Here is a 25,345-nt window from a genome sequence, read left to right as displayed (position 1 = left end):
GGTTGAGAGAAAAAAAATGTTTAAAATTTTGTCTTTATTTTTCTAAATTTGGACTAAGAATAAAGAAATACATTTGTATAATTTTTTTAAATTTTGATTGTTGTTAATATGATTTCAGGTGCCCATTGGTTATTGATCCACAGCCTCCCAGACATAGTCCTTGTTTTCCTTGTCTTTATTTTTTGTGTGATTTTTTTCTAAAGAAAAATTATAGTATACCTATTACCATATTGTAGCCCTGTTTATTGTCTTTGAGTTTTTGTTATTTTACAATCTGGACTAAATCCCAAACTCTTCTAGTTTTCTCTAATTTCTCACTACCATAGGTCTCCATGGCCATTCAATTTGTTTAGTTGGTTGCCTGTAAACCTAGATCCATAGCTCAGACCATTATACAAACTTGAGTTATCATGTTGTGGTTGTATTATTCTTTTAAAACTTTGTACCTGTTGTTGGTCAAATTTCTACAGACATACACCTAACAGAATAATGTTGTCAAGCATTTCAAAAGAACACTTCCAACAACTGTGGAATTGACAAAATTGAACTTGCCAGTGAACTCCAGAAAAACTTAGCCTGACAGCCACTCCTTATAGACCTCCTTGTTGCTCAAATGTGGCCAGAAGAATCTTGACATTGACTCGGAATTGTTAGCTATCATCTCTCCCTCCCAATGTGGGACCAGACCAACCAGGACAGGTCAATTCCAGCACTGAAGGACAATTAAAACCTAACTACAGATTGATTTAGCAGCAACGCTTTCAGAGAAAGGTCTTGATCAAAAGGGGAAAATATAAAAGCTGCCTATGGCAAAATTGAGTCACTTATGTCACACCCAAGGCTGCAGAGCTGGCAGATCATGAAGGAGGGACCTCATGCTTGTATGTCTGAGCTAAGAACTATTACCAAGACTCTCTGAAGGCCTTATGCACATACGCCCATGGTAAGAACTATTATAAGAACTCTTTGAAAGCACAAAAAATTCCAGATAAATTGCTTCTATGAAGACATCTTCCCAACAGCAATTAGTGTTACCAATGAGTAATCACCAGTCCCTGCAATGGGCTTCTGTGACTGATCAACTTTGTTTTAAGACAGCTTGCATGAACTTCCTCTTTTTGCCTTAATAGCTTCTTCTTGTTCTAACATCCTTGAATATGCCTATGATCTGTTCTAGCAATCGTATCCCTGATTATAATTCCCTGTTCATTCCTGAATAAATGTATGTCTTTGAAGAGCCACTCTTTCTGTTGCTTTTAGGTAGATAAAACTTATAAATGAATTCAGTGAAGTTTCAGGATACAAAATTAATGTTAAAATATCACTTGCATTTCTTGCATCAATAACACACTATCTGAAAAAGAAATCAAGAAACAAACCTGTTCATGAAAGCATCAAAAATAATAAAATACCTAGGAATACATTTAACCAAGGAAGTGACACACCTGCACTTTGAAAAAATCCGTAAACATCCAGTGTTTATGGATTAGGAGAATTAAAATTGTCAAAATGTCTATACTACCCAAAAAGGTCTACAAATTCAACACAATCTTTATCAAAATTCCAAATGCATTTTTTTGAAAAAAAAAAAAAAGTCTAAAATTTGTATGGAATCATAAGAGACCTAGAGTAGTCAAAATAATCAATGGAAAGAAAAACATGGTTGGAGAAATCATACTTCTTGATTTCAAATTATATTATAAAGCAATAGTAATCAAAACAGTATGGTTCTGGCACAAAAACAGACACATAGCCCAATGAAACAGAATAAACAGTGCAGATATAAATTCCAACTTATAGGTCAACTAATTTTCAACAAGGGAAGCTCTTCTTTATTGGTGCTTTTATCAGTATGTGGTACTAAAATCCATAATTTCACTCCTGCACATTAAGATCAAGAGTTTCTAGCTTTCGTTTTTTTTCTTTATTTATCTGAAAATATTTTCTGAGGAATTATTCCAAGTGTAGCAGAAATTGGCCCATGGTGTTTACTGCTGCCTGCTTTATGAGTATATTCTTGCTTAATAGAAGAATGATTAGAAATTTTGTCAGGTCTGTGATGTAATCCTGAATGCAGTAATATAGAAGTCCCTGTTGTAAATTGATGTAGTACTGGCTACTAGACAAAAATGTCTCCTACTTCTGTGAGTATATCTGTTCTGTCCTTGCTGATTCTTGATGTTGAGGCTGTTCCTTGTGTGATGGCAAATGTATGAGATATTTGACATTCCTATTGCTAACATTGACAAATTATCAGTATATGACTGTCTTTTACAGAAATATTGCCTGAATTTAGAAGTACTGGCCTAGCCTGACCCTGACCCATCCTTCCTCACTGGGCAGGGCCTCCCTGCAGGAACTCCACCAACTCCTGCCAGAGGCTCAGGAACAAAACCCTGATCTCCCAGGGCCTGAGTCCCTAAGGGGAGAAGTGGCCACAGTCTCTGCAGACTAGCAGACTTAGCCTTTCCTGCTGGTAGTTCTGAGGAATCCAGGCAGCCCCGATGAGTGGGTTTCCCCCCAGCAAAGCATGCCCCCTCCACCAAGGGACAGTCAAAGTGCTTCATTAAATGGGTCCTGTTCCCCCTGCCACCCAGCTGGGTGAGAACCTCCAAGAGGGGTTATCAGACACCCTATACAGAAGCAATCCTACTGGCATCAGGTTGGTGCCCCTTGAGGTCAGAGATCCCAGAAGAAGGAGAGGCACCATTTTTGCTGTTATCCGACCTCCTTGAGTGACAACTCCAGGTGTGGGAGTGAACCAGATGAATAGGGCCTGAAGTGAACCCCCAGCAAATTGCAGCAACCCTACAGAAAAGGGACCTGACCATTGAAAGAAAAACAAACAGAAAGCAACAACAACAGCATCAGCAAAACAAAAGGTCTCCATAAAAACCCCATCCAATGGTCAGCAGCCTCAAAGATCAAAACTAGAAAGACTTATGTAGATGAGAAACAATCAATGAAAAAATGCTGAAAACCCAAAGGCCAGAGTACCTCTTCTTTTCTAAACAATCACCACACCTCTCCAGCAAGGGCACAGAACTGGATGGAGGATGAGATGGATGAATTGACAAAGGTAGGCTTCAGAAGACGGGTAATAAAAAAAACTTTGTTGAGCTAAAGGAGCATGTTCTAATCCAATGCAAAGAAGCTAAGAACCTTGAAAAAAGGTTAGAGGAGCTGCTAGCTAGAATAACCAGCTGAGAGGGGGACATAAATGACCTGATAGAGCTGAAAAACACAGCATGAGAACTTCGTGAAGCATACACAAATATCAATAGCCAAATTGACCAAGCAGAAGAAAGTATATCAGAGTTTGAAGACCACTTTGAGTTTGAAACAAAATATACAGACAAGGTTAGAGAAAAAAGAATGACAAACAAGCAAACAAAAAGAAGACGGGGAGAATGGGAACAAGCTGGAAAACACACTTCAGGATATTACCCGGGACAACTTACCCAACCTAGCAAGATGGCCAACATGCAAATTCGTGAAATACAGAGGACACCACCACTAAGATACTCTATGAGAAGGACAACTCCAAGACATATAATCATCAGATTCTCGAAGGGCAAAATGAAGGAAAAGGTGTTAAGGGCAGCCAGAGAGAAAGGCCAGGTCACCTACGAAGGGAAGCCCATCAGACTAATAGTGGACCTCTCAGCGAAACTCTACAACCCAGAAGAGATTAAGCGTCAATATTCAACATTCTTAAAGAAAGAATTTTCAACCCAGAATTTCATATCCCACCAAACTAAGCTTCATAAGCAAAGGATAAATAAAATCTTTTTCAGACAAGCAGATGTTGAGGGATTTTGTCACCACTAGACCTGTCTTGCAAGGGCTCTTGAAGGAAGCACTAAATATAGAAAGGAAAATCTGGTACCAGACGCTGCAAAAATATACGAAAATATAGAGACCAATGACACTATGAAGAAACTGTATCAACTATTGTGCAAAATAACAGATAGCATCACGATGACAGGATCAAACTCACACATAACAATACCTTAAATGTAAATGGGATAAATACCCCAGTTAAAAGACACAGACCAGCAAATTGGATAAAGAGTCAAGACTCATCAGTGTGCTGTATTCAGGAGATTCATCTCACGTGCAAAGACACATATAGGCTCAAAATAAAGGGATGAAGGAAAATTTACCAAGCAAATAAAAAGCAAAAAATAAACAAACAAAGAAACAAAATGGGGTTCAATCCTAGTCCCTGACAAAACAGACTTTTAAACCAACAAATTTCAAAAAAGACAAAGAAGGGCATTGCATAATGGCAAAGGGATCAATTCAATGAGAAGAGCTAACTATTCTAAATATACAGGCATCTGATACAGGAGGATCCAGATTCATAAACGTCTCCAAAAAAAAAAAAAAAAAAGTTCTTAGAGACCTACAAAGACACATAGACTCCCACACAATAGTAGTGAGACACTTTAGCACCCCACTGTCAATGTTAGACAGATCAAAGGACAGAAGATTAACAAGAATATTCAGGATTTGAACTCAGCTCTGGATCAAGTGGACCTAACAGACATCTACAGAACTCTCCATCCCAAATCAACAGAATACACATTCCTATCAGTGCCACATAGCACTTATTCTAAAATTGACCACATAATTGGAAGTAAAACACTCCTCAGCAAGTGTAAAAGAACTAAATCATAACAAAGAGTCTCTCAGACCACAGTGCAATCAAATTAGAACTCAGGATTAAGGAACTCACTCAAAACCACATGATTACATGCAAATTGAAAAACCTGCTCCTAATTCACTCCTGGGTAAATAATGAAATTAAGGCAGAAATCAAGAAGTTCTTTGAAACCAATGAGAACAAAGAGACAATGTACCAGAATCTCTGGGATACAGCTAAAACAGTGTGTAGAGAAAAATTTATAGCACTAAATACCCCATCAGAGAGCCAGAAATATCTCAAATTGACACCCTAACATCACTATTAAAAGAGCTAGAGAAACAAGAGCAAACTAATCCAAAAGCTAGCAAAAGACAAGAAATAACTAAGTGTAGAACAGAATTGAAGGAGATAGAGACACAAAAAACTCTCCAAAACATCACTGAATCCAGAAGCTGGTTTTTTGAAAAAATGAACAGAATAGATAGACTACTAGCTAGACTAATAAAGAAGAAAAGAGAGAAGAATTAAATGACACAATAAAAATTAATAAAGGGGCTATCATCACTGACCCTAGAGAAATACAAACTACCATCAGAGAATACTGTAAGCATCTATATGCAAATAAACTAGAAAATCTAGAAAAAATTAATAAATTCCTAGACACATACAGCCTCCCAAGACTAAACCAGGAAGAAGTCAAATCCCTAAATAGATCAACAAAAAGTTCTGAAATTGAGGCAGCAATTAATAGCCTATCAACCAAAAAATATCCCAGGACCAGATGGATTCACAGCTGAATTCTACCAGAGGTACAAAGACGTGATGATACCATTCTTTCTGAAACTATTCCAAACAATTGAAAAGGAGGGACTCCTCCCTAATTCATTTTATGAAGCCAGAATCATTCTGATATCAAAATCTGCCAGAAACACAACAACAACAAAAAAGAAAACTTTAGTCCAATATCCCTGATGAGCATCAATGTGAAAATTGTCAATAAAATACCTGCAGATCAAATCCAGCAGCACATCAAATAACTTATCTACCATGATCAAGTAGGCTTCATCCCTGTGATGCAAGTCTGGGTCATCACATGCAAATAAATAAACGTAACCCATCACATAAACAGAACCAAAGACAAAACCACACGATTGTCTCAATAGATGCAGAAAAGGCCTTCAATAAAATTCAACATCTCTTTATGCTAAAAACTCTCAATAAACTAGGTATTGATGGAACATGTCTCAAAATAATAACAGCCATTTATGACAAACCCACAGCCAGTAGCATATTGAATGGGCAAAAGCTGGGAGATTTCCCTTGGAAAACAACTACAAGACAAGGATGCCCTCTCTCACCACTCTTATTCAACATATTATTGGAAGTTCTGGCCAGAGCAATCAGGCAAGAGAAATAAATAAAGGATATTCAAACAGAAAGAGAGGAAGTCAAATTGTCTCTGTTTGCAGATGACATGATTATATATTTAGAAAACCCCATTATGTCAGCCCAAAACTCCTTAAGCTGATGAGCAACTTCAGCAAATTCTCAGGATACAAAATCAGTGTGCAAAAATCACAAGTATTCCTTGACACCAACAGTAGACAAGCAGAGAGACAAATCACGAATGAACTCCCATTCACAATTGCTACAAAGAGAAGTAAATACCTAGAAATACAGCTAACAAGGGATGTGAAGGACCTCTTCAAAGAGAACTACAAACCACTGCTCAAGGAAACAAGAGAGGACACAAACAAATGGAAAAACATTCCATCCTCATGGATAGGAAGAATCAATATCATTAAAATGGCCATATTGCCCAAAGTAGTTTATAGATTCAATGGTATTGAATTGAGTGCATCAAACTACCATTGATATTCTTCACAGAATTAGAAAAAAAACTACTTTAAATTTCATATGGAATCAAAGAGGACCCCATATAGCCAAGACAATCCTAAGCAAAAAGAATAAAGCTGGAGGTATCACACTACCTGACTTCAAACTATACTACAAGGCTACAATAACCAAAACAGCAGGGTACTTGTACCAAAACTGACATACAGACCAATGAAACAAAACAGAGACCTCAGAAGTAATACCACACATCTGAAACCATCTGATCTTTGACAAATCTGACAAAAAAGAAGCAAAAAGGAAAGAATCTCTTAGTCAATAAATGGGATAAATGGTGCTGGAAAAACTGGCTAGCCATATGCAGAAACTGGACCCCTTCCTTACACCTTATACAAAAATTAACTCGAGATGGATTAAAGATTTAAATATAAACCCAAAACCATAAAAACCCTAGAAGAAAACCTAGGCAATACCATTCAGGACATAGGCATGGGCAAGACTTCATGAATAAAACACCAAAAGCAGTTGCAACAAAAGCAAAAATCAACAAATGGGATCTAATTAAACTAAAGAGCTTCTGCAAAGCCAAAGGAAGTATCATACCTGCAGAATGGGAGAAAAAGTTTGCAATCTACCCATCCGACAAAGGTCTAATGTCCAGAATTTACAAGGAACTTAAACAAACTTACAAGAAAAAAAAACAATCCTATTGAAAAGTGGGCAAAGGATATGAAAAGACACTTCTCAAAAGAAGACATTTGTGTGGCCAAAAAACAGAAAAAAAAGCTCAATATACTGATCACTAGAGAAATACAAATCAAAACCACAATGAGATACAGTCTCACAACAATCAGAATGGTGATTATTAAAATGTCAAGAAACAATAGGTACTAGTGAAGCTGTGGAGGGAATGTAAATTAGTTCAACCATTGTGGAAGACAGTATGGTGATTCCTCAAGGATCTAGAACCAGAAATACCATTTAACCCAACAATCCCATTACTGGGTATATAACCAAAGGAACATAAATCATTCTACCATAAAGATACATGCACACATATGTTTATTGCAGCACTATTTACAATAGAAAAGTCATGGAACCAACCCAAATGTCCATCAATGATAGACTGGATAAAGAAAATGTGGTACATACACACTGTGGAATACTATGCAGTCATAAAGAAAAATGAGATCATGTCCTTTGGAGTGACATGGATGAAACTGGAAGACATCATCCTCAGCAAAATAACACAGGAAGAGAAAACTAAACACCACATGTTCTCACTCATAAGTGGGAGTTGAACAATGAGAGCACATGGACACAGGGAGGGGCATAACACACCCCAGAGCCTGCTGAGGGATTGGGGGTGAGATGAGGGAACTTATAGGATGAATCAATAGACACAGCAAATCATCATGGCACATGTCTACCTACGTAAAAACCCTGCACATTCTGCATATGTATCCCACAACTTAAAGTAAAATAAAATAAATTTACAAATTTTTAAAAAAGAAAATGTGTGATACTGGCTCGGGGGGGCATGCCCAAGATGGCCGAATAGGAACAGCTCCAGCCTCCAGCTCCCAGCATGAGCAACAAAGAAGATGGGTGATTTCTGCATTTTCAACTGAGGTATTGGGTTCGTCTCACTGGGTCGTGTCAGACAGTTGGTGCTGGTCTACAGGCGCAGCCCGACCAGCGAGAGCTGAAGTAGAGTGAGGCATCGCCTCACCTGGGAAGCGCAAGGGGGAAGGGAATTCCTTTTCCTAGCCAAAGGATATTGAGACACACAGCACCTGGAAAATCGGGTAACTCCCACCCTAATACTGCACGTTACCAAGGGTCTTAGCAAATGGTACACCAGGAGATTATACCCCACACCTGGCCCAGAGGGTCCCATGCCCATGGAGCCTCCCTCCTTGCTGGCACAGCAGTCTGAGATCTAACTGCAAGGCGGCAGTGAGGCTGGGGGAGGGGCGCCTATCATTGCTGAGGTTTAAGTAGGTAAATGAAGCCACCTGGAAGCTCGAATTGAGTGGAGCCCACCGCAGCTCAAGGAGGCCTGCCTGCCTCTGTACACTCCACCTCTGGGGACAGGGCATAGCTAAACAAAAAGCTGCAGAAACCTCTGCAGAGGCAAATGTCCCTGTCTGACAGCTTTGAAGAGAGTAGTGGTTCTCCCAGCATGGAGGTTGAGATATGAGAATGGACAGACTGCCTGCTCAAGTGGGTCCCTGACCCCTGAGTAGCCAAACTGGGAGACATCCCCCACTAGGTGCAGACCGACACCTCACACCTCACACGGCTAGGTACACCCCTGAGACGAAGCTTCCAGAGCAAGAATGAGACAGCAACACTCGCTGTTCAGCATTCTGCAGCCTCTGCTACTGATACCTAGGCAAACAGGTTCTGGAGTGGACCTCAAGCAAACTCCAACAGACCTGCAGCTGAGCACCCTGACTGTTAGAAGGAAAACTAACAAATACAAAGGACAACCACACCAAAACCCCATCAGTACATCACCATCATCGAAGACCAAAGGCAGATAAAACCACAGAGATGAGGAAAGGGCAATGCAGAAAAACTGGAAATTCAAAAAATCAGAGTGCATCTCCCCCTCCAAAGGAACGCAGCTCATTGCCAGCAACAGAACAAAGCCGGACGGAGAATGACTTTGACGAGTTGAGAGAAGAAGGCTTCAGTCGATCAAACTTCTCAGAGCTAAAGGAGGAACTATGTAATCAGTGCAAAGAAACTAAAAACCTTGAAAAAAGAATGGATGAATGGATGACTAGAATAATCAATGCAGAAGACCTTAAAAGAACTGATAGAGATGAAAACCATGACACAAGAACTACATGACAAATACACAAGCTTCAGTAACCGACTTAACTGGAAGAAAGAGTATCAGAGATTGAAGATCAAATGAATGAAATTAAGCAAGAAGAGAAGTGTAGAAATAAAAAGAGTAAAAAGAAATGAAAAAAGCCTCCAAGGAATATGAGATTATGTGAAAAGAACAAACCTACGTCTGATTGGTGTACCTGAAAGTGATGGGGAAAATGGAACCAAGTTGGAAAACACTCTGCAGGATATCATCCAGGAGAACTTCCCCAACCTAGTAAGGCAGGTCAACATTCAAATTCAGGAAATACAGAGAACGCCACAAAGATACTTCTCGAGAAGAGCAACTCCAAGACACATAACTGTCAGATTCACCAAAGTTGAAATGAAGGAAAAAATGTTAAGGGCAGCCAGAGAGAAAGGTCGGGTTACCCACAAAGGGAAGCCCATCAGACTAACAACAGACCTCTCAGCAGAAACCTGACAAGCCAGAAGAGAGTGGGGGCCAATATTCAACATTCTTAAAGAAAAGAATTTTCAACCCAGAATTTCATATCCAGCCAAACTAAGTTTCATAAGTGAAGGAGAAATAAAATCCTTTACAGACAAGCAAATGCTGAGAGATTTTGTCACCCCCAGGCCTGCCCTACAAGAGATACTGCAGGAAGAATAAACATGGAAAGGAACAACCAGTACCAGCCATTGCAAAAACATGCCAAAATGTAAAGTCCATCGATGCTAGGAAGAAGCTGCATCATCTAATGAGCAAAATAACCAGCTAATATCATAATGACAGGATCAAGTTCACACATAACAATATTAACGTTAAATGTAAATGGACTAAATGGTCCAATTAAAAGACACAGACTGGCAAATTGGATAAAGAGTCAAGACCCATCAGTTTGCTGTATTCAGGAGACCCATTTCACATGCAGAGACACACATAGGCTCAAAATAAAGGGATGGAGGAAGATCTACCAAGCACATGGAAAACAAAAAAAGAGCAGGGGTTGCAATCCTAGTCTCTGAAAAACCAGATTTTAAACCATCAAAGGTCAAAAGAGAAAAAGAGGGCCATTACATAATGGTAAAGGGATCAATTCAACAGGAAGAGCTAACTATCCTAAATATATATGCACCCAATACAGGAGCATCCAGATTCATAAAGCAAGTCCTTAGAGACTTACAAAGAGACTTAGACTCCCATACAATAATAATGGGAGACTTCAACACCCCACTGTCAACATTAGCAGATCAACGAGACAGAAAGTTAACAAGGATACCCAGGAATTGAACTCAACTCTGCACCAAGTGGACCTAATAGACATCTACAGAACTCTCCACACCAAATCACCATAATATACATTCTTCTCAGCACCATATCGCACTTATTCCAAAATTCACCACATAGTTGGAAGTAAAGCACTTCTCAGCAAATGTAAAAGAACAGAAATTATAATAAACTGTCTCTCAGACTACAGTGCAATCAAACTAGAACTCAAGACTAAGAAACTCAATCAAAACTGCTCAACTACGTGGAAACTGAATAACCTGCTCCTGAATGACTACTGGGTACATAACGAAATGAAGGCAGAAATAAAGATGTTCTTTGAAACGAATGAGAACAAAGATACAACATACCAGAATCTCTGGGACACATTTAAAGCAGTGTGTAGAGGGAAATTTATAGCACTAAATGCCCACAAGAGAAAGCAGGAAAGATCTAAAATTGACACCCTATCATCACAATGAAAAGAACTAGAGAGGCAAGAGCAAACACATTCAAAAGCTAGCAGAAGGCAAGAAATAACTAAGATCAGAGCAGAACTGAAGGAGATAGAGACACAAAAAATCCTCCAAAAAACCAATGAATCCAAGAGTTGGTTTTTTGAAAAGATCAACAAAATTGATAGATCACTAGCAAGACTAATAAAGAAGAAAAGAGAGAAGAATCAAATAGATGCAATAAAAAATGACAAAGGGGATATCACCACCGACCCCACAGAAATACAAACTACTATCAGAGAATACTATAAACACCTCTACACAAATAAACTAGAAAACCTAGAAGAAATTAATAATTTCCTGGACACTTACACTCTCCCAAGACTAAACCAGGAAGAAGTTGAATCCCTGAATAGACCAATAGCAGGCTCTGAAATTGAGGCAATAATTAATAGCTTACCAACCAAAAAAAGTCCAGGACCAGACAGATTCACAGTCAAATTCTACCAGAGGTACAAGGAGGAGCTGGTACCATTCCTTCTGAAACTATTCCAATCAATAGAAAAAGAGGGAATCCTCCCTAACTCATTTTATGAGGCCAACATCATCCTGATACCAAAGCCTGGCAGAGACACAACAAAAAAAGAGAATTTTACACCAATATCCCTGATGAACATCGATGCAAAAATCCTCAATAAAATACTGGCAAACCAAATCCAGCAGCACATCAGAAAGTTTTATTCACCATGATCAAGTGGGCTTCATCCCTGGGATGCAAGGCTGGTTCAACATATGCAAATCAATAAACAGAACAGCACATAAACAGAACCAAAGACAAAAACCACATGATTTCCAGCTGCATCCATGTCCCTACAAAGGACACAAACTCATCCTTTTTTATGGCTGCATAGTATTCCATGGTGTATATATGCCACATTTTCTTAATCCAGTCTGTCACTGATGGACATTTGGGTTGATTCCAAGTCTTTGCTATTGTGAATAGTGCTGCAATAAACATACGTGTGCATATGTCTTTATAGTAGCATGATTTATAATCCTTTGGGTATATACCCAGTAATGGGATGGCTGGGTCATATGATTCTTAGCAAACTATCACAAGAACAGAAAACCAAACACCACATGTTCTCCACTCATAGGTGGGAACTGAACAATGAGATCACTTGGACTCGGGAAGGGGAACATCACACACCGGAGCCTATCATGGGGAGGGGGGAGGGGGGAGGGACTGCATTGGGAGTTATACCTGATGTAAATGACGAGTTGATGGGTGCTGACGAGTTGATGGGTGCAGCACAGCAACATGGCACAAGTATACATATGTAACAAACCTGCACGTTATGCACATGTACCCTAGAACTTAAAGTATAATAATAATAATAATAATAAAAAAATACAAAAAAAAAAACCACATGATTATCTCAACAGATGCAGAAAAGGCCTTTGACAAAATTCAAGAGCGCTTCATGCTAAAAACTCTCAATAAATTCGGTATTGATGGAATGTATCTCAAAGTAATAAGAGCTATTTATGACGAACCCACAGCCAATATCATACTGAATAGGCAAAAACTGTAAGCATTCCCTTTGAAAACTGGCACAAGACAGGGATGCCCTCTCTCACCACTCCTATTCAACATAGTATTGGAAGTTCTGGCTAGGGCAATCAGGCAAGAGAAAGAAATACAGAGTAGTCAGTAAGGAAAAGAAGAAGTCAAATTGTCCCTGTTTGCAGATGACATGATTGTGTATTTAGAAAACCCCATTATCTCAGCCCAAAATCTCCTTAAACTGATAAGCAACTTCAGCAAAGTCTCAGGATACAAAATCAACGTGCAAAACTCACAAGTATTCTTATACACCAGTAACAGACAAACAGAGAGCCAAATCAGGAATGAACTTCCATTCACAATAGCTTCAAAGAGAATAAAATACCTAGGAATCTAACTTACAAGGGATGTAAAGGACCTCTTCAAGGAGAACTACAAACCACTGCTCAGTGAAATAAAAGAGGACACAAACAAATGGAAGAACATACCATGCTCATGGATAGGAAGAATCAATATTGTAAAAATGGCCATACTGCCCAAGGTAATTTATAGATTCGATGCCATCCCCATTAAGCTACCAATGACTTTCTTCACAGAATTGGGAAAAAGCTGCTTTAAAGTTCATATGGAACCAAAAAAGACCCCGCATTTCCAAGACAATCCTAAGCCAAAAGAACAAAGCTGGAGGCATCACGCTACCTGACTTCAAACTATACTACAAGGCTACAGTAACCAAAACAGCATGGTACTAATACCAAAACAGAGATATAGACCAATGGAACAGAAAAGAGCCCACAGAAATAGTACCACACATCTACAGCCATCTGATCTTTGACAAAGCTGACAAAAACAAGAAATATGGAAAGGATTCCCTATTTAATAAATGGTGCTGGGATAATTGGCTAACCATAAGTAGAAAGCTGAAACTGGATGCTTTCATTACCCCTTATACGAAAATTAATTCAAGATGGATTAGAGACTTAAATGTTAGACCTAAAACCATAAAAACTCTAGAAGAAAACCTAGGCAATACCCTTCAGGACACAGGCATGGGCAAGGACTTCATGTCTAAAACACCAAAAGCAACGGCAACAAAAGCCAAAATTGACAAACGGGATCTAATTAAATTAAAGAGCTTCTGCACAGCAAAAGAAACTACCATCAGAGTGTACAGGCAACCTACAAAATGGGAGAAAATTTTTGCAATCTACTCATCTGACAAAGGGCTAATATCCAGAAACTACAAAGAACTCAATCAAATTTACAAGAAAAAAACAAACAACCCCATCAAAAAGTGGGCAAAGGAAATGAACAGAGATATCTCAAAAGAAGACATGCATACAGCCAACAGACACATGAAAAAATGCTCATCATCACTCGCCATCAAAGAAATGCAAATCAAAACCACAATGAGATACCATCTCACACCAGTTAGAATGGCAATCATTAAAAAATCAGGAAAGAACAGGTACTGGAGGGGATGTGGAGAAATAGGAACACTTTTACACTGTTGGTGGGACTGTAAACTAGTTCAACCATTGTGGAAAACAGTGTGGTGATTCATCAAGGATCTAGAACTAGAAATACTATTTGACCCAACCATCCCATTACTGGGTATATACCCAAAGGATTATAAATCATGCTGCTATAAAGACACATGCACACATATGTTTATTGCAGCACTATTCACAATAGCAGAGACTTGGAACCAACCCAAATGTCCATCAGTGACAGACTGGATTAAGAAAATGTGGCACATATACACCATGGAATACTATGCAACCATAAGAAAGGATGAGTTCTGGCCGGGCGCGGTGGCTCAAGCCTGTAATCCCAGCACTTTGGGAGGCCGAGGCGGGCGGATCACGAGGTCAGGAGATCGAGACCATCCTGGCTAACAGGGTGAAACCCCGTCTCTACTAAAAAATACAAAAAACTAGCCGGGCGAGGTGGCGGGCGCCTGTAGTCCCAGCTACTCGGGAGGCTGAGGCAGGAGAATGGCATAAACCCGGGAGGCGGAGCTTGCAGTGAGCTGAGATCCGGCCACTGCACTCCAGCCTGGGCAACAGAGCGAGACTCCGTCTCAAAAAAAAAAAAAAAAAAAAAGAAAGGATGAGTTCATGTCCTTTGTAGGGACAAGGATGCAGCTGGAAAGAAAATGTGGCACATATACACCATGGAATACTATGCAACCATAAGAAAGGATGAGTTCATGTCCTTTGTAAGGACATGGATGCAGCTGGAAACCATCATTCTTAGCAAACTATTGCAAGAACATAAAACCAAACACGACATGTTCTCACTCATAGGTGGGAATTGAACAATGAGATCACTTGGACACAGGAAGGGGAACATCACACACCGGGGCTTATTGTGGGGAGGGGAGATGGGGGAGGGATAGCATTAGGAAACAAACCTAATGTAAATGACAAGTTAATGGGTGCAGCACACCAACATGGTACATGTATACATATGTAACAAACCTGCACGTTGTGCACATGTACCCTAGAGCTTAAAGTATAATAATAATTTTTAAAAAAAGAAAATATGGTACATAAACACCATGGAATACTATGCAGCTATGAAAAAGAATGAGTTTATGTCCTTTACAGAGACATGGATGAAGCTGGAAGCCCTCATCCTCAGCAAACTAACACAGAAACAAAAACCAAACACCACATGGTCTCACTCATAAGTGGGAGTTGAACAATGAAAACACATGGACACAGTAAGGGAAACAATGCACACCAGGGTCTGTTACGGGGTGAGGAGGGTAAGGGAACGGAACTTAGAGGAGGGGTCAATAGGTGCAGCAAACCACCATGGCACACATATACCTACCTGTATGTTCTACACATGTATTCTGATGCTTAATTAGAAAAAGAAAAAGAAAAGAAAAGAAGTAGTGCCCTAGGGAATGCCAATGTAGATCATTTATGAAAACGTGGGTTTATAGGCACATCTGTGATACTATCTATTAAAATGGAATTCTGGACCAAAGATAAAGTGATGTCTCTGATAAATATCATTTATTTTTGGTTTATTAAATGACTGATTGGCCTTCGAGTTTCTAATCCTTTTCAGCTTAAGAGGTGTTTTCTCTAATATTTTTAGAAACTCATATTTTAGCTCATCTAATAATTCTAGAGTAACTGTAGAATCCACATATTACCGCCAATGCTTTCCATCAATGAACACAGGAATCTCTCAATTGAATCATTTGCAAGTCAAATGAATGTATACATGTGCTATCACTGTTGGTTTGTACTGAAGAGAGAAGGTTATGTGATGCAGACTGTTTATGGCCATGAAATAAGATGTCTCTGTCAAATCCTTGCTTGCTTTTACTAACTTGGTACATTTTACCACATCTGATTGTGGATGTTCAATGCTGATCTCAAAATCTGGTGTTTGTAGGGTTATGGTTTCAATCAAAACCAGTTCTTGAGTCTGTTGAAAGTAAGTACCACATTTGGTATCCAGCACTCTAGGGAGTGAAGACAAGCATGTGCTACTTTAATAACATGTTCAAGTTTTTGAGCCTGTTCCTCCCCTTTCACTGCCAAAAAAAATTACAGGTTGACAATATTATCCACACTCCTCACAGAAGTATTTCTGTTTCCTCTAAAGAGAGCTCAATTTTCTTTTTTTTTTTAAATTTATTTATTATTATTATACTTTAAGTTGTAGGGTACATGTGCATAACGTGCAGGTTTGTTACATATGTATACTTGTGCCATGTTGCTGTGCTGCACCCATCAACTCGTCATTTACATCAGGTATAACTCCCAATGCAATCCCTCCCCCCTCCCCCCTCCCCATGATAGGCCCCGGTGTGTGATGTTCCCCTTCCCGAGTCCAAGTGATCTCATAGTTCAGTTCCCACCTATGAGTGAGAACATGCGGTGTTTGGTTTTATGTTCTTGCGATAGTTTGCTAAGAATGATGGTTTCCAGCTGCATCCATGTCCCTACAAAGGACACAGACTCATCCTTTTTTATGGCTGCATAGTATTCCATGGTGTATATGTGCCACATTTTCTTAATCCAATCTGTCACTGATGGACATTTGGGTTGATTCCAAGTCTTTGCTATTGTGAATAGTGCTGCAATAAACATACATGTGCATGTGTCTTTATAGCAGCATAATTTATAATCCTCTGGGTATATACCCAGTAATGGGATGGCTGGGTCATATGGTACATCTAGTTCTAGGTCCTTGAGGAATCGCCATACTGTTTTCCATAATGGTTGAACTAGTTTACAATCCCACCAACAGTGTAAAAGTGTTCCTATTTCTCCACATCCTCTCCAGCACCTGTTGTTTCCTGACTTTTTAATGATCGCCATTCTAACTGGTGTGAGATGGTATCTCATTGTGGTTTTGATTTGCATTTCTCTGATGGCCAGTGATGATGAGCATTTTTTCATGTGTCTGTTGGCTGTATGAATGTCTTCTTTTGAGAAATGTCTGTTCATATCCTTTGCCCACTTTTGGATGGGGTTGTTTGTTTTTTTCTTATAAATTTGTTTGAGTTCTTTGTAGGTTCTGGATATTAGCCCTTTGTCAGATGAGTAGATTGCAAAAATTTTCTCCCATTCTGTAGGTTGCCTGTTCACTCTGATGGTAGTTTCTTTTGCTGTGCAGAAGCTCTTTAGTTTAATGAGATCCCATTTGTCAATTTTTGCTTTTGCTGCTGTTGCTTTTGGTGTTTTAGACATGAAGTCTTTGCCCATGCCTATGTCCTGAATGGTACTACCTAGGTTTTCCTCTAGGATTTTTATGGTATTAGGTCTAACATTTAAGTCTCTAATCCATCTTGAATTAATTTTCGTATAAGGAGTAAGGAAAGGATCCAGTTTCAGCTTTCTACTTATGGCTAGCCAATTATCCCAGCACCATTTATTAAATAGGGAATCCTTTCCCCATTTCTTGTTTCTCTCAGGTTTGTCAAAGATCAGATGGCTGTAGATGTGTGGTATTATTTCTGAGGACTCTGTTCTGTTCCATTGGTCTATATCTCTGTTTTGGTACCAGTACCATGCTGTTTTGGTTACTGTAGCCTTGTAGTATAGTTTGAAGCCAGGTAGCGTGATGCCTCCAACTTTGTTCTTTTGACTTAGGATTGTCTTGGAGATGTGGGCTCTTTTTTGGTTCCATATGAACTTTAAAGCAGTTTTTTCCAATTCTGTGAAGAAGCTCATTGGTAGCTTGATGGGGATGGCATTGAATCCATAAATTACCTTGGGCAGTATGGCCATTTTCATGATATTGATTCTTCCTATCCATGAGCATGGTATGTTCTTCCATTTGTTTGTGTCCTCTTTTATTTCACTGAGCAGTGGTTTGTAGTTCTCCTTGAAGAGGTCCTTTACATCCCTTGTAAGTTGGATTCCTAGGTATTTTATTCTCTTTGAAGCAATTGTGAATGGAAGTTCATTCCTGATTTGGCTCTCTGTTTGTCTGTTACTGGTGTATAAGAATGCTTGTGATTTTTGCACATTAATTTTGTATCCTGAGACTTTGCTGAAGTTGCTTATCAGCTTAAGGAGATTTTGGGCTGAGACAATGGGGTTTTCTAGATAAACAATCATGTCATCTGCAAACAGGGACAATTTGACTTCTTCTTTTCCTAACTGAATCCCCTTGATTTCTTTCTCTTGCCTGATTGCCCTAGCCAGAACTTCCAACACTATGTTGAATAGGAGTGGTGAGAGAGGGCATCCCTGTCTTGTGCCAGTTTTCAAAGGGAATTTTTCCAGTTTTTGCCCATTCAGTATGATATTGGCTGTGGGTTTGTCATAAATAGCTCTTATTATTTTGAGGTACGTTCCATCAATACTGAATTTATTGAGCGTTTTTAGCATGAAGGGCTGTTGAATTTTGTCAAAAGCCTTTTCTGCATCTATTGAGATAATGATGTGGTTCTTGTCTTTGGTTCTGTTTATATGCTGGATTATGTTTATTGATTTGCGAATGTTGAACCAGCCTTGCATCCCAGGGATGAAGCCCACTTGATCATGGTGGATAAGCTTTTTGATGTGTTGCTGAATCCGGTTTGCCAGTATTTTATTGAGGATTTTTGCATCGATGTTCATCAGGGATATTGGTCTAAAATTCTCTTTTTTTGTTGTGTCTCTGCCAGGCTTTGGTATCAGGATGATGTTGGCCTCATAAAATGAGTTAGGGAGGATTCCCTCTTTTTCTATTGATTGGAATAGTTTCAGAAGGAATGGTACCAACTCCTCCTTGTACCTCTGGTAGAATTCAGCTGTGAATCCATCTGGTCCTGGACTTTTTTTGGTTGGTAGGCTATTAATTATTGCCTCAATTTCAGAGCCTGCTATTTGTCTATTCAGGGATTCAACTTCTTCCTGGTTTAGTCTTGGAAGAGTGTAAGTGTCCAGGAAATTATCCATTTCTTCTAGATTTTCCAGTTTATTTGCGTAGAGGTGTTTATAGTATTCTCTGATGGTAGTTTGTATTTCTGTGGGGTCGGTGGTGATATCCCCTTTATCATTTTTAATTGCGTCGATTTGATTCTTCTCTCTTTTCTTCTTTATTAGTCTTGCTAGTGGTCTGTCAATTTTGTTGATCTTTTCAAAAAACCAACTCCTGGATTCATTGATTTTTTGGAGGGTTTTTTGTGTCTCTATCTCCTTCAGTTCTGCTCTGATCTTAGTTATTTCTTGCCTTCTGCTAGCTTTCGAATGTGTTTGCTCTTGCTTCTCTAGTTCTTTTAATTGCAATGTTAGAGTGTCAATTTTAGATCTTTCCTGCTTTCTCTTGTGGGCATTTAGTGCTATAAATTTCCCTCTACACACTGCTTTAAATGTGTCCCAGAGATTCTGGTATGTTGTATCTTTGTTCTCATTGGTTTCAAAGAACATCTTTATTTCTGCCTTCATTTCGTTATGTACCCAGTAGTCATTCAGGAGCAGGTTGTTCAGTTTCCATGTAGTTGAGCGGTTTTGATTGAGTTTCTTAGTCCTGAGTTCTAGTTTGATTGCACTGTGGTCTGAGAGACGTTTGTTATAATTTCTGTTCTTGTACATTTGCTGAGGAGTGCTTTACTTCCAATTACGTGGTCAATTTTGGAGTAAGTACGATGTGGTGCTGAGAAGAATGTATATTATGGTGATTTGGGGTGGAGAGTTCTATAGATGTCTATTAGGTCTGCTTGCTGCAGAGATGAGTTCAATTCCTGGATATCCTTGTTAACTTTCTGTCTCGTTGATCTGTCTAATGTTGACAATGGAGTGTTGAAGTCTCCCATTATTATTGTATGGGAGTCTAAGTCTCTTTGTAAGTCTCTAAGGACTTGCTTTATGAATCTGGGTGCTCCTGTATTGGGTGCATATATATTTAGGATAGTTAGCTCTTCCTGTTGAATTGATCCCTTTACCATTATGTAATGGCCTTCTTTGTCTCTTTTGATCTTTGATGGTTTAAAGTCTGTTTTATCAGAGACTAGTATTGCAACCCCCGCTTTTTTTTGTTCTCCATTTGCTTGGTAAATCTTCCTCCATCCCTTTATTTTGAGCCTATGTATGTCTCTGCGTGTGAGATGGGTCTCCTGAATACAGCAGACTGATGGGTCTTGACTCTTTATCCAGTTTGCCAGTCTGTGTCTTTTACTTGGAGCATTTAGTCCATTTACATTTAAGGTTAAGATTGTTATGTGTGAACTTGATCCTGCCATTATGATATTAGCTGGTTATTTTGCTCGTTAGTTGATGCAGTTTCTTCCTAGCCTTGATGGTCTTTACATTTTGGCATGTTTTTGCAATGGCTGGTACCGGTTGTTCCTTTCCATGTTTAGTGCTTCCTTCAGGGTCTCTTGTAAGGCAGGCCTAGTGGTGACAAAATCTCTAAGCATTTGCTTATCTGTAAAGGATTTTATTTCTCCTTCACTTATGAAACTTAGTTTGGCTGGATATAAAATTCTGGGTTTAAAATTCTTTTCTTTAAGAATGTTGAATATTGGCCCCCACTCTCTTCTGGCTTGAAGAGTTTCTGCCGAGAGATCTGCTGTTAGTCTGATGGGCTTCCCTTTGTGGGTAACCCGACCTTTCTCTCTGGCTGCCCTTAAGATTTTTTCCTTCATTTCAACTTTGGTGAATCTGGCAATTATGTGTCTTGGAGTTGCTCTTCTTGAGGAGTATCTTTGTGGCGTTCTCTGTATTTCCTGGATTTGAATGTTGGCCTGCCCTACTAGGTTGGGGAAATTCTCCTGGATGATATCCTGAAGAGTGTTTTCCAACTTGGTTCCATTTTCCCCATCACTTTCAGGCACCCCAATCAGACGTAGATTTGGTCTTTTTACATAATCCCATACTTCTTGAAGGCTTTGTTCTTTTCTTTTTCTTCTTTTTTCTTTTGGTTTCTCTTCTCGCTTCATTTCATTCATTTGATCCTCAATCGCTGACATTCTTTCTTCCAGTTGATCAAGTCGGTTACTGAAACTTGTGCATTTGTCACATATTTCTCGTGTCATGGTTTTCATCTCTTTCATTTCGTTTATGACCTTCTCTGCATTAATTACTCTAGCCATCAATTCTTCCACTTTTTTTTCAAGATTTTTAGTTTCTTTGTGCTGGGTACGTAATTCCTCCTTTAGCTCTGAGAAGTTTGATGGACTGAAGCCTTCTTCTCTCATCTCGTCGAAGTCATTCTCCATCCAGCTTTGATCCGTTGCTGGCCATGAGCTGCGCTCCTTTGCCGGGGGAGATGCGCTCTTATTTTTTGAATTTCCAGCTTTTCTGCCCTGCTTTTCCCCCATCGTTGTGGTTTTATCTGCCTCTGGTCTTTGATGATGGTGATGTACTGATGGGGTTTTGGTGTAGGTGTCCTTCCTGTTTGATAGTTTTCCTTCTAACAGTCAGGACCCTCAGCTGTACGTCTGTTGGAGATTGCTTGAGGTCCACTCCAGACCCTGTTTGCCTGGGTATCATCAGCAGCGGCTGCAGAAGATAGAATATTTCTGAACAGCAAGTGTACCTGTCTGATTCTTGCTTTGGAAGCTTCCTCTCAGGGGTGTACTCCACCCTGTGAGGTGTGGGGTGTCAGACTGCCCCTAGTGGGGGATGTCTCCCAGTTAGGCTACTCAGGGGTCAGGGACCCACTTGAGCAGGGAGTCTGTCCCTTCTCAGATCTCAACCTCCGTGTTGGGAGATCCACTGCTCTCTTCACAGCTGTCAGACAGAGTCATTTGCATCTGCAGAGCTTTCTGCTGTGTTTGTTATTGTTTACTGTGCCCTGTCCCCAGAGGTGGAGTCTACAGAGACAGGCAGGTTTCCTTTAGCTGCTGTGAGCTCCACCCAGTTCGAGCTTCCCAGCAGCTTTGTTTTCCTACTTAAGCCTCAGCAATGGCGGGAGTCCCTCCCCCAGCCTCGCTGCTGCCTTGCCGGTAGATCACAGACTGCTGTGCTAGCAATGAGGGAGGCTCTGTGGGTGTGGGACCCTCCCGGCCAGGTGTGGGATATGATCTCCTGGTGTGCCTGTTTGCTTAAAGCGCAGTATTGGGGTGGGAGTTACCTGATTTTCCAGGTGTTGTGTGTCTCAGTTCCCCTGGCTAGGAAAAGGGATTCCCTTCCCCCTTGCGCTTCCCAGGTGAGGCAGTGCCTCACCCTGCTTCAGCTCTCGCTGGTCGGGCTGCAGCAGCTGACCAGCACCGATCCTCCAGCACTCCCCAGTGAGATGAACCCAGTACCTCAGTTGAAAATGCAGAAATCACCGGTCTTCTGTGTCGCTCGCGCTGGGAGTTGGAGACTGGAGCTGTTCCTATTTGGCCATCTTGCTCCGCTCCCCCCGCTCTTTTTGAGAGCTCAATTTTCATCTTCCTTTAATGCAACACTGATACCCAGCACTCTTCCAAAGTTTTTGGTGAAATCCACTAATTCATTCACATTACCTCCTCATCAGTCTGCACACATTTTACTCCAAGGATTCCTATTGCATTTGGTGAAAGAATAGCACATATAAACAATTGCAGTGTTTACTGTAAGCTGAGGGACATTGAGATGCTGTCCCACATCTTGGATGAGGTTGGCCATCTGCTGGGACTAGGAGAGCTCTTTATCGACCTGCACTCCACAGTGGCTACTTGGCCTGTCGTCCAGCTGTTCCCTAGTAAGAGCCAATGAGAAGAAGCTCCACGTCTGGCACCATGACACTTCCTCCTCCACCCACTCCCCACAAATTATATCTTTTTCTTTTCATTGGCATACAATAATTGTACACGTTCATGGGGTACATAGTGATATTTCAATACATATAATGTATAGTGAGCAGATAAAGGTAATTAGCATATTCATCATCTTGAACGTTTATTATTTCTTGAACATTCAGTTCTTGAACATCTTGAACATTCACTTTTTTTCATTCTAGTTATTTGAAACTATATAGTATATTATTGTTAACTCTATAGTAATTCTACAGGGCTATAGAACTCTAGAATTTATTCCTCCTATCTAACTACAATTTCATATCTTTTAAGAAATTTTTCCTATTCTCCTCTTTACCCTACCTTTATCAACTTCTAATATCTTCTGCTGTACTTTTCACTTCTATGAGATCAGCATTTTTAGTTTCCATTATATGAGTAAGAATATGCAGTGTTTTACTTTCTATTCCTGGATTACTTCACTTAATATAATGTCTTCTAGTTCCATCCATGTCATGGCAAATGATGGAATTTTATTCTTTTATGACTAAATAATATTCCATTGTGTGTATATATGCCACATTTGCTTTATCCATTAATCTTTTGTTGGAAATCTAGGTTGATTTCATATGTTGGTTATTGTGAATAGTGCCACAATAAACATGGGGGTGCAAATGTCTCTTCAATATTCTGATTTTCCTTCCTTTGGATAAATGCCCAGTAGTGAGATTGCTAGATCATGTGGTAGTTCTATCTGTAGTTGTTTGAGAAACCTCCATACTGTTGTTTATGGAAGCTTTAGTAGTTCACATCCCCACCAATAGTGTATAAGAGTTCTATTTTTTTCTGCATCTTCACCAGCATTTGTTATTTTTTGTCTTTTTGGTAACAGCCACCCTAACTGGGGTGAGAGAATACCTTAGTATATTTTTGTTTTTCTTTTCCTGAGATGGAGTCTCGCTCAGTCACCCACGCTGGAGTGCAGTTTGGCATGATCTGAGCTCACTGTAGCCTCTGCCTCTTGGGTTCAAGTGATTCTCCTGTCTCAGTTTCCAAGTAGCTGGGACGACAGGCATGCACCACCACGTCCAGTTAATTTTTTGTATTTTTAGTAGAGATGAGGTTTCACCATGTTGGCCAGGCTGGTCATGAACTCCTGACCTCAGTGGATCCACCCTCCTTGACCTTCCAAAGTGCTGGGATTGCAGGCGGGAGTCACCGCACCCAGCCCTCACTGTGGTTTTGAATTGCATTTCTCTGATGCTTAGTGATGTTGAGTATTTTTGTATATAGATTTATTAGCCATTTGTATGTCTTCTTTTGAGAAATGTCTGTTCATATTATTTGCCCCCTTTTTATTGAATTGTTTGTTCTTTTGCTGTTGAGATATTTGAGTTTCTTGTGTATTCTGGATATTAATCCCCTATTGGGTGAATAGTTTGAAAACATTTTCTCCCATTTTGTAGGCTGTTTTTTCTTTATGTTGATTATATTCTTTGTTATACAGAGTTTTTTAGTTTTATATAGCCCCATTTGTTTTTGCTTTTGTTGCCTGTGTGTTTGAAGTCTTATTCATAAAATCTTTTCCCAGACCAATGTCCTGAAGTGCTTCTATCTACTATTGTTTTTTCTAGTGCTCTTATAGTTTGAGGTCTTAGATTTAGTTATTTGTCCCATTTGGAGCTCATTGTTGAATAGGGTGAGAAGTGGAAGTTTAGTTTCATTCTTCTGTACATAGATATCCAGTTTTCCCAGCACCATATATTAAGGGGACTGTCCTTTCTCCAATGAGTGTTCTTGGTGCCTTTAATTCAAAATTCAAAAATCAATTGGCTGGAGATACATGGATTACTTTCTGAATTCTCCATTCTGTTCCATTAGCCTATGTATCTGTTTATATGCTGATACCATGCTCTTTTTTGTTGTTCTTGTTACTACAGCTTTGTAGTACATTTTGAATTCTGGTAGTGTGGCACCTACAGCTTTGTTCTTTTTGCTCAGTATTCCTTTAGCTATTTGAGGTCTTTTGTGATTCCATACAATTTTTTTTTTACATGTTCTAATTACGTGAAGAATGTCATTAGTATTTTGATATGGATTGCATTGAATCTATAGATTGCTTTGGGTAGCATGGTCATTTTAATAGGATTAATTACTTTGATCCATGAGCATGGAATAAGTGTTTTGTAGTTTTCCTTGTAGAGGTCTTGTATCTGTTTGGTTACATTTATTTCTAGGTATTTTTCTTTTGTAACTATTATATGTGAGATTTCCTTCTTGATTTCTTTTTCAAGTAGTTTGTTGTTCATGTATTGAAACATTACTGAGTTTTGTATATTTATTGTGATTCTGCAAGGTTACTGAATTCATTGATTACATGTAAGAGATTTTTTATAAAGTCTGTAGGTTTTTCTATATATAAAATCATGCTCTCTGAAAACAAGGATATATTGATATCTTCCTTTCCAATTTGGATGCCCTTTATTTCTCTCTCTTGCCTAATTGCTCTGGCTAGGACTCCCAGGACTATGTTGAATAA

At 39.5% G+C, this 25,345-nt stretch overlaps 1 pseudogene; it reads right to left on the bottom strand.

The window, feature by feature from the left end:
* Window positions 1-1,875: 1,875 nt before the first annotated feature.
* On the bottom strand, window positions 1,876-16,082 carry LOC103225883 (cyclin-T2 pseudogene; annotated as a pseudogene).
* Window positions 16,083-25,345: the final 9,263 nt, after the last annotated feature.

This window comes from Chlorocebus sabaeus, chromosome 20 (assembly GCF_047675955.1).
Source record: "Chlorocebus sabaeus isolate Y175 chromosome 20, mChlSab1.0.hap1, whole genome shotgun sequence".
Classification (NCBI taxonomy): Eukaryota; Metazoa; Chordata; class Mammalia; order Primates; family Cercopithecidae; genus Chlorocebus; species Chlorocebus sabaeus.
The sequence above is the reverse complement of the archived record's forward strand: the minus strand, read 5'-3'. Positions and strand labels throughout refer to the sequence as shown.